The sequence below is a fragment of the Lipotes vexillifer genome, unplaced genomic scaffold, assembly GCF_000442215.2.
Source record: "Lipotes vexillifer unplaced genomic scaffold, Lipotes_vexillifer_v1.1 scaffold587, whole genome shotgun sequence".
Taxonomy (NCBI): domain Eukaryota; kingdom Metazoa; phylum Chordata; class Mammalia; order Artiodactyla; family Lipotidae; genus Lipotes; species Lipotes vexillifer.
The window spans coordinates 243,699-256,372 of record NW_006790779.1 but is presented as its reverse complement, the minus strand read 5'-3'; positions in this window follow the sequence as shown (position 1 = coordinate 256,372).

Sequence of the window (12,674 nt, the reverse complement as noted above, 5' to 3'; positions counted from 1 at the left end):
TGTGGAGGGGGAGGGAAAGTCAGTACTTTCTCTAGCTTTAGCCGTTTTGCTTATATTATTACAATAAATGTTTAAAAGCTTTATTGTTTGTTACTTTCATTCTTGGCTTATTTTTTCAATTGTCTACTCTAGACACCTGGCAGCTCAGCTCTCTTAACTCAGCTGAGCTCCTGCCATTCACCATTAAGTATGATGTTAGTTGCAGGGTTGTTTTGTAGATGCCCTTTATCAGATTGAGGATGATTCCTTTTATTCCTAGTTTGATGAGTTTTCTCCCTAAACCATGAATAGATGTTGAATTTTGTCAAATAATTTTTCTACGTCTATTGAGATGACCTCTACACATTTATTCATTCTCTGCTTTAACATTGTTTTATGCTTCCCACTCCGTATCTAGTTTATTCTTTATAAGGTGTAATTCTTGATGCCAAAGGATTTGAGTCATTCAAGAACCATATAAAACATAAGGAGGTAGGTCCTTTGGTTTATTCTGATGAACACTCTCCCAAGTCCACAGTTTCCTTAATGGGAATGAAGAGGTGAATAGTATGAAAGCAGTTAAAGATTTTGAGTATTTGGATGTGGCTCCTTTCTTTTCTTAAAATGATATTTATTTCTCTAGTATGTAATGAATACAGAGATGCACACTTCTGCCATCTTTTCTGTGTTTGTACCTCTGATGCAGGACTTGGGAGGCGGGACTGGAAAAAAACCAGATGCTTTCTTATATGATTGTTCATGACAAGTTGACTCTCTTCTTTATTTTGGTCACAACTGTTTTTCCCATACACAAGCAGCAACACTTCTGGTAGTTGGAAGAGTGGTAGTCCTTTCTGTGTGTCACCCAAGTAGATCTGTCTCATTTGTAGACTTATCATGAACTGATTGTGTCCCTAACAGGCCTGCTGGAGGGGAGCGCAATCCTAAGAACTTTTCCTAGTCTCCTAGGCCTTGGTGGTCCTTTGGGAATTTCACCTACCTCTTCTGACTGGTGACCTCATGCCTGTTTTCTCAGATCTTCTTCTTTGTCCCATGTTGCATTGGTTCACAGAAAGTGGATAGACCCTATCTCTCTTCTCTCATTCATTTCTCCAACTCTGGTAACACTGGTATATTCCAATTTTTGTTTTTAAAAAAAATTTTTAAAGCTCTGTGTTTCTATTTTATTTTATTAAAAAAATGTTTTGGCCACACCACGTGGCATGTGGGATCTTAGTTCCCCAACCAGGGGTTGAACCTGCGCCCCCTGCATTGGAAGCGCAGAGTCTAAACCACTGGACCACCAAGGAAGTCCCTTTGTAAATCTTTTGAGACCTGAGAACTTCAAGGGAGAGCAGTCTTTGCCCACTTTATACCTGGTCGTACTATGACACTATTTCTGAACACTTTACCTCCCTTCTTTCAGAGTCCACCAACTTAAAAAATAATTATTTTTTCTCCCCCTTCTCACTTTAGTTTTAAGGACAGGAATATGGCAAGTCTCCCCTTCTTTAAGGTGAAGTGAAGGCTAGCTTCTCTTTATAAATTCCATATTCTTCTTAAAAGGCACATTTCATTCTCCCTCACAGTCCTGCTTTTTATATCAGTTTAGCTTGTCTTGTACCTAGAGGAAGGCTAGAAATTTTATACCAAGGATGAGGCCTTTATTAAATTTGAACTTGGAGAAATAAGTAACTTTGCTCTCAACAGGGTTTTTAAAAATCTTTGATACTATCCTTGTAGTAGTTGTTAAACACCAAGGTAAATAAAATATTTAAATTATCATCTCATGAGATTTTTGTCACACATTCAATATTCTTTTTCCTGTGAGTGTTAAGATACTTTGGGGTATGAGGAAAAGAACTTCAGAACTTCTAAAGCAACTTGAACTTGCTTCAGAAATGGAAACTTGCTCAAAGAATACCTGTTAGTAGATATAATTCAAGGAACGAACGATGGAAGGTCACATTCACAGGTTCTGGGTAGACATGAAGTTTGGGGGGATACTATGCAACATAGTATATATATGCAGTCAAAAAGAATATGTATGTGTATACATACATACATATATATATATATATATATATCCGTCTGAAGAATGCTTTTTAGTGGCTGCGTGTTTTTTAGTCATATGGTTAACTATAAGTTATTTTTCTCATTTTTGCCATCTAGGCTACTATTAATGAGTTTCTATTGTAACCAACACTGCAGTAAATATTCTTTTTCTTTTGGTTCCAGCATTGTGATTTTTTAAATTTAATTTTTATTTTATATTGGGGTATAGTTGGTTTGTAAATGTTCTTGTATATACCTCCTTGTGTGCATATCCAAAAAGTTCCTTGCAACAAATTCCTAGGTGTGGAATTCGGGATCGGTTCCATTACATTTAATGTAATCTTTAATTTTATTTTTGTTTATTTTTTATTTTTATTTTTTATTGGAGTATAGTTGTTTTACAGTGTTGTGTTAGTTTCTATTATACAGCAAAGTGGAGTTCCCTGTGCTATACAGCAGGTTCTCATTAGTTATCTATTTTATACATACTAGTTAGTGTATATATGTCAATCCCAATCTCCCCATTCCTCCCACCCTCCTTTTCCCCCCTTGGTGTCCATACGTTTGTTCTCTACGTCTGTGTCTCTATTTTTGCCTTGCCAACCAGTTCATCTGTACCATTTTTCTAGGTTCCACATATATGCGTTAATATATGATATTTGTTTTTCTCTTTCTGGCTTACTTCACTCTGTAATGTAATCTTTTATAAGACACTTCTTGTAAAAGCATTTTGCCAAAGAAATTCCAGACAACTTCCTGTTCCAAAGCTAGAATTCTAGGTAGTGTCATTCTTTGTCTTTGAATTAAAAAAAAATTCAGAACCTAAAAGGGAAATGGCTTTGCTGGAATAAACACACATACAAATACACAGATACCTTTTTGCTTCTTTGACAAACACCTTCTAGCTGGCTTCCTGTATGTCTCTTATATGGTTGTGCTTAACACTGATGCAAGGAAAAGTAGTTGAAACCACATTTCATTATATTACCAAAAAAAAAAGAAAAACCAGTCACACACAAACAGTTCAATGGATTATGCACTGTTTGTTCCTATAGTATCAACCTCTTGTCAGTGCAAAGAGAGAAGGCCTTTGTGAAATCTTTTTTTGTTATATTGTCAAAATACAATTTGTGTCATAGTGTTGTGAGTGTCTACTTATAAGGTGCTTCTGATACTCATGGTAGCTACTCTTGGTTGAAGTGCAGTCACTGCTAATGGCCAAGCTTTGTCGTTTATTTGGAAGGGATTGTTGCTATTGAAATTCCTCCTATACAACTTAAGAGAAATACTTAGGAAATGCCTGTAACTATTTCTGGTGCCAAGCTGACCTTTTGGCTTGGTTTGCGTGTAACAGTCATTTTGGATAAGCCAGTTTGGTTACTTGAGTGTAATTTCTATGAAAGTGTAAGAAAAACTCACTAACTTTTATACTAATTTCTGGGTCTTTGGCATGGATAAAGCTTTCTGGTGATTCTGTTCTTTGGGAGAAATGATTTATTTAAAATCTGATGACTGAATTATGGGAAAGTTGTAAAGTGGTATTACTGTTACTCCCAATGACATTGTTTTCTGGTAGAGCCAAATGTCATGACCAACAGCTTTATGATTACTTTTAAAGGATTGCTGGCTGGGGCTGAAAAAAATTACGTTGGCTTCATTGAGTATGCATTGGCTTTATACATGTTGGTTTCAAATTTATAGACAAGCAATGGCCTGAAGCAAATTCAGTCAAGTACATCCTATACACAGATTTTGGTATCAGGGTTATTCTAGTCTTACAAATCAAATTGAAAGTCTCTTCCTCCTAGTGAAACCAATTCCCCCTAAAACTGAGTTCCCCTGCAGAATTTATGATTAATCTCTCTATCCAAAACTTTATTCCCTTCCTTGCTCCGCCCATGTTCCCCTCAGGATTGAGGAGTGTCAAAGAAAAGGGATTGAAACCAAGCAGGACTCTATAGGGCCTTCTTGGGTACAAAGGTCCTCTGTGCCCCCTGTCTCTTGTTTGTAGAAAAAAGACTTTAGTCTCCTAGGCCTTTCCTGAGTTCCAAAGAGCAGACTCAAGCAGTTAATGATTAGGACAACAGAGTCATGGGACTCCTAGTTCCTCCTGAAGGGATATAGATAACAATGTGATGCATATCTCTGAGTTGTTCTGCAGAAACTAAGACCCCTCACCCAGTGGAGGATGGTGACTCCATGCTGATCACAAGCACGTAGACCTCAGACTGGTTGGAACCAGAAGATTGCTGACTGAGATTCCCAAAACATCATCCTATGACCTCACCACCAACCAATAAGAAAGAAGGTCCACAAGCTAATCAGGCATCCTACGACCCTCTCCCCTAACACTGTCTTTAAAACCTTTGCCTGAAAGCCATCCAGGTGTTCTGGCTGAGCTGCCCATTCTCCTTGCTTGACACTCTGCAATAAATACTGTACTTTCCTTCACCATAACCTGGTTGTCAGTAGATTGGCATTGCTGTGTGTTGGGTGAGCAGACCCGAGTTTGGTTCAGTAACACCGGGTTTTCTGAAAGATTTTGTGTAAATTTGCTGTAATTCTTTCTTAAATGTTTGATAGGATTCACAGGTGAAGCCAAACTTGCCTTCAGTTTTCTTTGTAGGAAAGTTCATAATTTCTTTAAAAGATATAAGGCTATTCAGATTTTTGATTTCTTTTGTTAGGTTTTATAAATTATAAATTTTGTTATTTTGTTTTTCAAGGAATTTTGTTCATTTATGTTGTCAAATTCATTGGTATAAAGTTGTTCAAATATTACCTTATTACCTTTTAATACCTGTAGTAGTATCTGTAGTAATGTCCTCACTTTCATCCCTGACACTGGTAATTGATACTTTCTCTGATTTTTTCTTCATCAGCCAAGCTAGAGGTTTATCAATTTTATTAACCATTTAGATAGCCAATTTTTAGCTTTTGTTTTTCTGTTTTCTATTTTATTTCCCTTTTATTATTTTTCTTACTTTCTATCTTAAACTTACTTTGGGTTTTGTTTGCTCCTTTTTAAGTCTGGCTTCCTAAGGTAGAAGTTTTCTTTTCTCCTAATACAAGCATTTTAAAGCTATAGGTTTGCTTCTAAATACTGCTTTAGATAAATCCTACAAATTTTGATATATTGTGTTTTCATTATCATATAGTTCAAAATATTTTCTAATTTTGTGTGATTATTTTTCACCCATGGCTTCTTTCAAAGATATGGCTTAATTTCCAAATATTTGCAGATTCTCTAGTATCTCTTTGTTATTGATTTTTAAATTAATTCAGAAAATAAATTATGTTTGATTCTATCTTTTAAAAACGTATTGAGACTTGCTTTGTAACAGCATATCTTGGTGAATATTACCTCTACACTTGAAAAGGATTGTTTATCTGCATTTGTTGAGTGCAGTGTTCTATACATGTTAATTAGGTCTAGTTGATTGATAGTATTGTTGAAGTCTTCTATGCCATTACTTATTTTTTCCTACATTCTGTCTATTACTGAGAGAGACAGGGAGAGAGAGACAGACAGAGAAGGTCATAAGAGAAAGAGAGGTGTTAAAATTGCAACTATGATTAATTGTCGATTTCTTCTCTTAGTTTGGTCAATTTTGCTTCATACATTTTGAAGTTCTATTATTAGGTGAATAGCGATTTAAAATTGTGTCTCCTTTGCAGACAAAGATGTCACAAAAAAAGAAAATTATAGGCCAGTATCACTGATGAGAAAAGATGCAAAAATCCTCAACAAAATACTAACAAACTGAATCCAATGACATATTAAAAGGGTCATACACCATGATCAAGTGGGGTTTATCCCAGGAATGCAAGGATTCTTCAATATACGGAAATCAATCAATGTGATACACCATATCAACAAATCGAAGAATAAAAACCATATGATCATCTCAATAGATGCAGAAAAAGCTTTCGACAAGATTCAACACCCATTTATGATAAAATCCCTCCAAAAAGTAGGCATAGAGAGAAGTTACTTCAACATAATAAAGGCCATATATGACAGACCCACAGCCAACATCATTCTCAATGGTGAAAAACTGAAACCATTTCCTCTAAGATCAGGAACAAGACAAGGTTGCCCACTCTCACCAGTATTATTCAACATAGTTTTGGAAGTTTTAGCCACAGCAATCAGAAAAGAATAAAAGGAATCCAAATCAGAAAAGAAGAAGTAAAACTGTCATTGTTTGCAGATGACATGATACTATACATAGAGAATCCTAAAGATGCTACCAGAAAACTACTAGAGCTAATCAATGAATTTGGTAAAGTAGCAGGCTACAAAATTAATGCACAGAAATCTCTAGCATTCCTATACACTAATGATGAAAAATCTGAATGAGAAATTAAGGAAACACTCCCATTTACCACTGCAACAAAAAAGAATAAAATACCTAGGAATAAACCTACCTAAGGAGGCAAAAGACCTGTATGCAGAAAACTATAAGACACTGATGTAAGAAATTAAAGATGATACCAACAGACGGAGAGATGCACCATGTTCTTGGATTGGAAGAATCAATATTGTGAAAATGACTGTACTACCCAAAGCAATCTACAGATTCAGTGCAATCCCTATGAAACTACCAATGGCATTTTTCACAGAACTAGAACAAAAAATTTTACAATTTGTATGGAGACACAAAAGACCCTGAATAGCCAAAGCAATAATGAGAAAGAAAAATGGAGCTGGAGGAATCAGGCTCCTGGACTTCAGACTATACTACAAAGCTACAGCAGTCAAGACAGTATGGTACTGGCACAGAAACAGAAATATAGATCAATGGGACAGGATAGAAAGCCCAGAGAGAAACCCATGCACATATGGTCACCTTATCTTTGATAAAGGAGTATGCAATGGAGAAAAGACAGCCTCTTCAATAAGTGGTGCTGGGAAAACTGGACAGCTACATGTAAAAGAGTGAAATTAGAACACCCCCTAACACCATACACAAAAATAAACTCAAAATGGATTAAAGACCTAAATTTAAGGCCAGATACTATAAAACTCTTAGAGGAAAACACAGGAAGAACACTCTATGACATACATCACAGCAGGATCCTTTTTTGACCCACCTCCTAGAGAAATGGAAGTAAAAACAGAAATAAACAAATGGGACCTAATGAAACTTAAAAGCTTTTGCACAGCAAAGGAAACCATAAACAAGACGAAAAGACAACCCTCAGATTGGGAGAAAATATTTGCAAACGAAGCAACTGACATAGGATTAATCTCCAAAATATACAGGCAGCTCCTGCAGCTCAATATCAAAGAAACAGACAACCCAATCCAAAAACGGGCAGAAGACATAAAGAGACATTTCTCCACAGAAGATATACAGTTTGCCAACAATCACACGAAAGGATGCTCAACATCACTAATCATTAGAAAAATGTAAATCAAAACTACATGAGATATCACCTCACACCAGTCAGAATGGGCATCATCAGAAAATCTACAAACAATAAATGCTGGAGAGGGTGTGGAGAAAAGGGAACCCTCTTGCCCTGTTGGTGGGAATGTAAATTGATACAGCCACTATGGAGAACAGTATGGAGGTTCCTTAAAAAACTAAAAATAGAACTACCATACAACCCAGCAGTCCCACTACTGGGCATATACCCTGAGAAAGCCATAATTCAAAAGGAGTCATGTACCACAGTGTTCATTGCATCACTATTTACAATAGCCAGGACATGGAAGCAACCTAAGTGTCCATTGACAGATGAATGGATAAAGAAGACATGGCACATATATACAATGGACTATTACTCAACCATAAAAAGAAACAAAGTTGTGTTATTTGTAGTGAGGTGGGTGGGCCTAGAGACTGTCACACAGAGTGAAGTAAGTCAGAAAGAGAAAAACAAATACCGTATGCTAACACACATATATGGAATCTAAAAAATAAAATGGTTCTGAAGAACTTAGGGGCAGGACAGGAATAAAGACGCAGATGTAGAGAATGGACTTGAGGACATGGGGAGGGGGAAGGGTAAGCTGGGACGAAGTGAGGGAGTGGCATGGACGTATATACACTACCAAATGTAAAATAGATAGCTGGTGGGAAGCAGCTGCATAGCACAGGGAGATCAGCTTGGTGCTTTGTGACCACCTAGAGGGGTGGGATAGGGAGGGTGGGAGGGAGATGCAAGAGGGAGGGGATATGGGGATATATGTATACGTATAGCTGACTCACTGTTATACAGCAGAAACTAACACAACACTGTAAAGCAATTATACTCCAATAAAGATGCTAAAAATTTTTTTTTGTCTCCTTGACGAATGTATGTTTTATCATTGCAAAATGAACCTCTTTACCTTCAGCAAAACTCCTTGTCTTGAAATTTACTCTGAGTTTAATAAAGCTTAGTGTTTGTGTGATATATCTTTTCCTATTTCTTTACTTTTATGCTATTTGTGTCATTGTTCTTAAAATCGTCTCTTACAAATACCATATAGTTGGATCTTGCTTTTTAAACAAATCTAGTCTGATGACCTCTGTCTAATTGGAGTCTTTAGTTCATTTTTATATAATGTAATGTTTAATATTGTTGGATTTAAATTTATCTTCTTGATGTTTGTCTGTTTATCTCCTCCATTCTTCATTCGTTTTTCTTTTCCTATCTCCTCTAAGTTAAAGTTTTTTAAACTTTTATTTTTTAGTATTCCATTTTACTCTCAATCGGCTTTTTAAAACCATACCTCTTTACTATTTTTTTAAGTGGGTTCTCTATGGATTTCAATATGCAACCTTAACTTACTGCAGTCTACCTTGAGTTAATATTATACCACTTCATATATAATGTAAGAAACTTACAATATAATTCCACCTAGAGCCATTCCATCGTTCATGCTGTTGTTGTCATATACTTCACTTCTACATATGTTGGAAACTCCACAATATACTTTAATATTTTTGCTGTTAAAAACTCATAGTTTTGTCATACTAATGTTGATATTAGTATAGTGGCCATACTAATATCAGTCAAAATGGACTTTATGCCAGAAATTCTTACTAGAGACAAAGAAAGACATTTTATGATAAGAGGGTCAACCCATAAGGAGTATATAACAATCATAAGTGAGAATAATAAGTCAGGATCTGTGTATTCCTCACCATTTCTCCCATCATTTACTTCTTCATAACCATAGTAAAATATCAAAACCAGGAAATGGATATTGATACAATGCATGTATATAGTTCTATGCCTTTTAGCACATGTGTAGATTTGTGTAACCACCTCCACAATCAGGATATAGAACTATTCCATCACTACAAAGATCTCTCGTTCTACCCCATTGTAGTCACACCCACACCTCCTCTCCCCTCCATGGCTTCTGATGAGAAATCTGTTGTCATTTAAATTGTTTTTGTCTGTGGGTATTGCTTCCCTCTTGCTGCTTTCAGATTTTTTTCTTTGCCTTTAGTTTTGAGAAGTTTGATTATGATACGTCTAAGCATGGGTTTGTTTGGGCTTATCCTGTTTCTGATTCACTCAGAAATTTAAATCTGTAGGTATATGTATTTTCCTAAATTTGGGAAAATTTCTGCCACTCTTGCTTTTTTTTTTTTTTTTGCGGTACGCAGGCCTCTCACTGCTGTGGCCTCTCCCGTTGCGGAGCACAGGCTCCAGACGCGCAGGCTCAGAGGCCATGGCTCACGGGCCCAGCCGCTCCGCGGCACGTGGGATCCTCCCAGACCGGGGCACGAACCCACGTCCCCTGCATCAGCAGGCGGACTCTCAACCACTGCGCCACCAGGGAAGCCCTCCTTTATTGATTTTTAAAAATTCTGTAAAATTGGTGTGGATGTTCCTTCTGTTTTCTCAATTCTGTCATAAGCACCTTGAAGGTAAGCACATTGTTTTTGTTTATTTGGGACTCCTCCTGTAGAATTAATACTGAAGTTACCGAAAACTGTGAATATCATTGATTATCTTGAGCCAAAATCTCCTTAGGGTTATATATACACAAATCCTATTAGGACAGTCTTTTTTTCGCTCAAAACATGTTTATTGAGTACCTATTCTCTTCAATCCATGGCTTTATTATACTTAGTTGATTTCCAAATATCTCTCTAGGTGTGACCTACCCTCTGAAATCCAGACCCATATATTCAATCGCCTATTCCATATTGGCATTTGATTGTATAATGGAATTCTCTAATTAACATGTCCCAAAGAGAACTCTTGATTTACCTATCCAAACAGTATTCACCCAGTCTTTCCCATCTCAGTAAAGGGCATTAATATTCATCCACTTGCTTAGTCTAATTCCTAGATTCTTTTCCTATTAACACAACCCCATCCAACCCATTAGCAAGTTTGGTCTATTCTACCTTTCAAAGCAGACTATTTCTTAACCATCTCCACATATACCACCCTTGTCTACTAGGGGTTGCTAGCCTTCAGGATTTTGTGACATTTAGATAAAGGACTCCTTTCAAATGTAAATTTTCTTTTATTGAGATGTAATTGACATATAACATTATGTTAGTTTCAGATATATAGCATAATGATTTGATAGTTATATATTGTGAAATGATAACCATAATTAGTCTGGTTAACATCCATCACTACATATAGTTACAAATTTTCTTTTTCTTGTGATGAGAACCTTCCTTTTTTATTGAAGTATAGTTGATTTACAATGTTGTATTAATTATTGCTGTACAGCAAAGTGACTCAGTTATACATATATATACATTTTAAGATCTACTCTCCTAGCAAATTTCAAAGGAAAATATTATATTAGCACATTACTGCTAAATCTGAAGTGGTTAGTCCAGGGATTGTGGGTGGCTGATTCCTCTGGATGCCATAGGCAACCCAGGACATGGCTCAGGAGTGAAGGCGGGGAGGGAGAGGGGAGCATGGGGACTCTACTTGTTGTGTGCCTGTAAGTATGTGCATGTAGCCTTTCCCAAGTGGGGGTAAGGCTGCATGCTTGGGTGGGTCTGTGTAAGAGGAGGCTCTGTCCTCCATTGCTCCAGGACTCAGCCAGGAGACCTGGAATCTCTATATCTGTACATTTGCCTACAGCTCTCACAAGAGTTACTCCAGGTCTATTTTGTGAATAGCACCTTCATGTAAATGACCCGATTGTGTCTTGTTCAAACTAACAACTGAATGTGCTTATCCTATTTGTCCAAATGTCATCTAGATTGCTTCAGTAGCTCTTAACTAGTGGCCTTGCTCCTTCTCTTAATCCCCTACAGCCTGGCATCCAGAATCATCCCTTTAAAACACAAAACATTATGCCACGTTCCCAGTCCAAACTCTTCATTAGCTTTCTGTCACACTTGGAATGAAATCTAAAGTTCCTACCAAGGCTTACGTGATCTGGTCGAGCTACCTTTGTGACCTCATTTTCTACTTTTTCCCTTTTTCGCATTGTTCTAGGTGCTTTGACTTGCTTGCAGCTACTCAAACACATCAGGAACGCTTCCAGCTCAGGTTCTTTGCAGTTGCTGTTCCCTCTTCTTCGAATGCTCTTTCTGCAGATACTCACATGGCTCACTCTCTCATTTCCTTCAGGTCTGTTCAAATGCCACAGTCTCAGAGAAGCCTAGCTTGACCACCCAGTGTTGGAAATACATTTCCCCTTCACCTAACCCTGATTTGCCTCTATTCTCTTACCCTGCTTTTATACCCTGCTTTTTATACATTATATATGTTTATTTGCTTATTTGTTGTTGTCTGTTTCCCACCTTAGAATGTAAGCTCTAAAGGGAAAAGACTTTGTCTGTTTTATTCATTGTTGCACTCCCTAGAGCTGGGACCATTTGCACATATTTTGCTGTTAATAAATACTCGCTGAATTAATAAATGTAAGACACTGTCCTCTGTAATCTGAGCAACATAAAAGTATATACGATACAGAAGCATGGTGTGCTGCTAAATGTTTAACGACTGTCTCTTTGTGGGGGGGGAGCCCTGATGTGTGGCATTTGCCGATTTCCGTGGTGTAAATACACCCACTGTGACCCATTTCAAGCTACCAATATGACATCAGTGAAAGTGGAGTTAGAAAGAGATGCATACTTGGTGCTCAAGAGCTGGTACAAACTGGCTTCAGCACATGGCTACAGGAATTTAGTGGGATGGATAAGGTGTGTCCACAAATACCCATAATACATGATAAAATAGAATAAGTATGGAAAGAAATGGGTAAATGAAAAGTTATGAAAATTTAAAGGGCGATACTATTTTTTTCTGGATGTTGTAAGGTGTTTGCACATTGGTGGGGTCAACATGGATCCTAGGACTAGTCTTCAACTTGCTGAGGATCTTCAGTTTTTCAGTTTACCCTGAACAAAGGGAGATTGCTATTTTATATAGAGTGGTCCAGCTAGGGTTCTCTGAGGAAGTGGCGTTTGAGCAGAGACGTGAAGGGAGTGAGGGAGCAAGCCATGCGAGTATCTGCAGGAAGAGCATTCAAGGGATTGGGCAGAGGGCACTTGGACATTGATTTTCGAAAATGGTATTAGTTGGGATATTTTTGGCTCTGTGTAACTGAATACAATTCAAATGGCATAAATAACAAGAAAATTGTATTAGCTCACATTTGAAGAAGCTCAGTAGGTGCTCAGGTTTGGGTAATGCAGTGGTTCAGC